Source organism: Dromiciops gliroides, chromosome 1 (genome assembly GCF_019393635.1).
Source record: "Dromiciops gliroides isolate mDroGli1 chromosome 1, mDroGli1.pri, whole genome shotgun sequence".
In the NCBI taxonomy this organism is placed as follows: Eukaryota; Metazoa; Chordata; class Mammalia; order Microbiotheria; family Microbiotheriidae; genus Dromiciops; species Dromiciops gliroides.
The window spans coordinates 691,296,492-691,301,657 of NC_057861.1; the positions used below are offsets into that span (position 1 = coordinate 691,296,492).

Sequence of the window (5,166 nt, forward strand, 5' to 3'; positions counted from 1 at the left end):
AATGCGAAGACCAAAAATGCATCTAGATATCATCTTTGAAATAATTATCAAGGAAAACTGTCCTGATATTCTAGAATCATAAGATAAAGTAGAATTTGCAAGAATACAGAAATCACCAACTAAAAGAGATCCTTAAATGAAAATTCTTATGAATATTATTGGCAAATTCCAGAACTCTTACTTTAAAGAAAAAAAAAAAACATAGTGCAAGCAGCCAGAAAGAAAGGAATCAAATACCATGGAGCCACCGTCAGGCTAACAAAGATTTGCAACTTCTACTTTAAAGGATCAGAATTCTTGGAATTCTTGGATGTTTCAGAGGGAAAAGAAACTAGGACTACAACCAAGAATTACATAATGAGAAAAACTGATTACAATCCTTAAAGTGTGTGTGGGGGGGTGGATATGAAGTGAAATAAAGTATTTTTATGCATTTCTGATACCAAGACCAGGGCTGAATAGAAAAATTGCCTGTCAAAAACAAGATTATTCATGCACAGAGAAATAACAGAATCTGAATGTAGATCAAAGCATATTTTTTCCCTAATTTTTTTTGTCTTTTTTCTTTCACAACATGACTGATATGTAAATTAAAAAAGAAAGTAAAAAGGGTACTCAGCCTGTTGCCAACTTTCCTTTCACTAATACTGCACCCCTAAGGTGATCTTCAGGTTCTCCATAAAACACATACTTGATGCTGACAATTGGTATCAACTTGAGGAAGTTGGAAGCCAAGCCTCTAAACAGGCCAAACACCCCTTCTTTATGAATAATATATTTGAAGATGCTGAACATGTTCACTTCTGGGTTTCCCTGAACTGATGCCTGAGCCTGCATCAGAGTCCTCACAAGAGCCAGAAGATAACCGGACAACTGTCCCTAAGAATTGTATATTATGCCACAGGCTAAGAAAACAAATACATCAGGGTCTGCCCTGTTGATTTCATGAATTTGTAACTCGGTATTTTTTCTCATATCATAGAAATCCTAGTCTAGTTTTACATAAGGAAAAATTTCAAATATATTGGGGATATAACCTTTCTGGAAAACTGTCATTCCCTACTTGCAAAGGATCTTCTTTCCACCATCCAATCTGGTCACTTTTTCTTCCTCGATACTACCCTCTTCTTTAGGATTTCCAAAGGACTGATTTTATTCTGGGCAACAGCTCCTGCCAGTCTCAAATCAGCCTCTCCTGTATCCTCAATGTTTCTTTGTCACTATCAAGACACTTAATCTGGTCATGGTCCATAAATTTTATGGTTGATTCTGGGCATTTTTATGATTTAAATGTCACTGGTATTCCAGAGATATTTGGCCTCTAGGATTGTTTGTGTGAACCTTCCTACAATACAAATGTTGTTGTGGAAAGCATGCATCTGCATAAGCAGCTTCAGGTTGTCTGGGGTGGGGGTGAGGGATGAATTTCCTAATTACAGCCCTTGCTCCTCCTCCATCTCTGAGAGGTCTCCACTCTATACCTGTCTGCCCCTTTTACACTGTGAATTTATTAAGGACAGTTAGTTTCTCTCACTTCAAAGATCTTAGTATGCTTCCAATACAGAATGATCTCATGAACATTTTCAATTGCAGGTATAAGATAGTAGTGAATAGTTGCTGTCTGTAAAGTGGCTGAAATTCTAACTATACCTTCTAAAAATCTAATGAGTGGTCACCAATAAATTAGAAGCTTTAGCAAAAACTTAGACTTTTAAGCATTTATTCGGGAGCATAAGAATTTGATGAGGAGAGAGAAAGAGGCCCAGATGCCTTCATCTATCCATCTCAGGGAGCCAGTATTTCTGCTGTTCCCCTCATGAGCTCCTGGCAAAAAAAGCGAGCCTTGCCCCTTCTTCATCCCACAAGCTTGCTGTGAAAACCAGAAACATCCTGTTCACTCACACACAGCTCCAAGTTAATTGGCTGGTAGCTTTGATCGACAGTACCCATGAGCAAATGTCACTTCCTGATGCCAAGGAACTGACTTTCCAAGCCACATGGCTTGACCTCAGACACCTTCTTCTCATGGCAGAACTTTCCTACTGCATCTCTCCAGTAGGGCGTGTCACTCCAATTCTCACAGTAGTCTCTCAATTCATTCCAGTCAATTGTCATAGTTCCATTTTTATCCATGTAGATTGCAAGGCTCTAGAAATGACCCATTCATATACTTTTAAGGATTTTTTCAGACTGCTAATTCAGAAATGTTAACCCCACAGGGTTTGCATGATCTCTTGAGCATTAATTAATAGGCTCATCATTCTTTTCATGCAAGTTCCTCAAGGCAAGTCTCAATTTCTTCTCATGGTCTTGAAGATAATATGGAAATTCCTCAAAGTCTGGCCTCCCTTTGAGGTCTTTATCTCTAGCTTTCACTATTTCCAGAGCTTTCCCTCTATGGCATGTAAGTCTTATAATTACATAGACCACCTCCTGAGGCAGAGTGGGTGGTCAGGGCTCTCCACATAGCACTGCCACATTGGTCACCTGCCAGCAAATGAGTGGAGGGGATACAAGGGACTGGGTGGAAGACCATGCAGTAACACAACACTCATCATCTGCAGAGACAGAGTAGAAGTTACAGAGGAGGTAGATACCAGTTTATTGATGAAGTGGCAGGGATAACTTCCCAGTGCAGCTTCAGTGCTTGCACTCTTTGAACAACTGATAAGAATGAGGTGAAAGCATTCCCCACCCTCCTTTCCCATTTTCTCCTCTATTGTAAAAGCTCTTCTTTGCATGACTATTTTCATATGAGATAATTTTCCAAATTCTTCCTCTACCCTCTTCTCCCAGTGCATTCTTCTTTCTCACCAATTATTTTATTTTTTTTTGCAGGGCAATGGGGGTTAAGTGACTTGCCCAGGGTCACACAGCTAGTAAGTGTCAAGTGTCTGAGGCCAGATTTGAACTCAGGTACTCCTGAATACAGGGCCAGTGCTTTATCCGCTGGGCCACCTAGCTGCCCCTCACCAATTATTTTTAATGAGATCATTCCACAATAATTGATTCATACTCATACACTCTATTTATGTCCTTCCAACTGCCCTAAAAATGATAAAGTTCTTAAAAGTTAAATGTATCATCTTTCTATATAGGAATGTAAAGAGCTTAACTGTATTGAACACCTTATGATTGTTCTTTCACATTTACCTTTTTTATGGTTCTCTTGAGTTTTGTATTTGAAAGTTAAGTTTTCCATTCAGTTCTGTTCTTTTCATCAGGAATTTCTGAAAGCCTTCTATTTCTTTACACATTTTTTTTTTCCTCCTAGAGGATTGTACTTCATTTTCCTGGGTATATTATTCTTGGCTGTAATCCTAGATCATTTGCCTTAGAGAATGACATAGTCCAAGGCTTCCATTCCTTTAAAAGTATCTACTAAATTTTGTGTTATCCTGACTATGGCTCCACTTATTTGAATTGTTTCTTTAACACTTCTTGCAGTAGTATTTCCTTGACCTGGCAGCTCTGGAATTTGACTATAATATTTCTAAGAGTTTTCATTTTGGGATATATTTCAGGAAGTGATTGGTGGATTCATTCAATTTTAATTTTACCCTCAATTGAAGAGATCAGGGTAGATTTCCTTTATAATATCTTGAAATGTTATGTCTTTGCTCTCCCCCACACCATGGCTTTCACAAAGAGCAATTATTTTTAAATTATCCTTCATCAATCTATTTTCCAAATAAGTTTCTTTTCTATTGACATATGCCACGCTTTTTTCTTTTTTCATTTTTGACTTGTTTATGCTTCTTGATGTCTTTTGGAGTCATTGGATTTCACTTATTTTGAGGAATTATTTTCTTCACTGATTTTTTTGTACATCAGACTCTCTCACTGAATTTCACCAATTCTGTTTTTCCCCCTGGGCAATGAAGTTTAAGTGACTTGCCCAGGGCCACACAGCTAGTATGTGATAAGTGTCTGAGGCTGTATTTGAACTCAGGTCCCCTGAATCCAGGGCTAGTTCTTCATTCACTGTGCCACCTACCTGCTCCACAAATTCTGTTTTTTAAGATCTTAATTACTTCAGTAATTTTTGTGCCTGTTTTTACAAAGGTATTAATTTCTTTTCATAATTTTCTTGCATCACTTTAATTTCTTTTCCTAGTTTCTCATCTACCATTCTTAACTCTTTCACTTAACTCTTCCAGGAATTTTTGTTGAGCTTATATCAAATTATTATGTACCTCTTTTCCTCTTTTCTTTTGAGTCCAATTCTTGGTCTTCCCTGCCACTGTTGTGACTTTTTATGGTCAAATTCTTTTCATCATTGCTGTTGTTTATTAATATTTCCAACTTATTTCTTGACTTTTAAATGTATGTTATCGTTGGATTTCGCTCACCCAAGAATGGGGTTACACTCTGCCAAGTTTCAGACTTTTTTGTGCTGTTCTTTTCAGAGGTAGCTGTACTGGTAAACATGTTTTTGGTGCTCTAAAAATATTGTAATCCAAGCCAAGCTGTGATCACTGTTCCCCTGGTCTGTCCCAGGAAGGGCCCTGGTTGCCCTGCTATCAGCCACAAGTACTAGTGCTCCTCTCAGCTCTGAGACAGTGAACAGGCCCCATGTTTTCCTGTAGTAGCAAGTGCTAATGTTCCTCTTTTCCTTTGAACTGCCATTAAGTACCTTGCTCCCTTATAACTAACCATAAGTGCTCATCTTCTCTCTTAAACTGTAACCCCAAACTTCATGTGGTCAGTACAATTACCAAACAGCACCAAATCCTGAATCCATAGTCAATAAAGCTTTCTTTGTAATATCCTCTGATTAGTTGTCTGAAGTTCTTACTCTCTCTGCTGCTGCTGTTACTACTATTGTCATGGCCAATTCCAAGCCCACAACTCATGCTGTTCAGCATGCTTTCTAGGCTGCCGCCTACTCTGGTGTCACAGATATCTCCTGCCAATCTCATAACTTGTCATAGACTGGACAAGTATTTCTCCTTGACACTTTTTAGGCTCTGGTGTTTCAGAATTTTATTTGAGGCATGATTACAAAGTTCTTTGGAAGAGGATTTTAGGGACTTCAACTGGGTTTCTGCCTCTACTCCTCTATCTTGGCTTTTCCCCAAAGAAGACATCATCTCACCAAATAGTAGGAAAGACTACTTATAACAAGTACAGAATGTTAAATTCATTGAATCTAATTGAAAGTGG

General features: G+C 38.3%; 1 pseudogene; it reads right to left on the reverse strand.

Moving 5' to 3' along the window:
• Window positions 1-641: 641 nt before the first annotated feature.
• LOC122753681 lies at window positions 642-4,922 on the reverse strand (annotated as a pseudogene).
• Window positions 4,923-5,166: the final 244 nt, after the last annotated feature.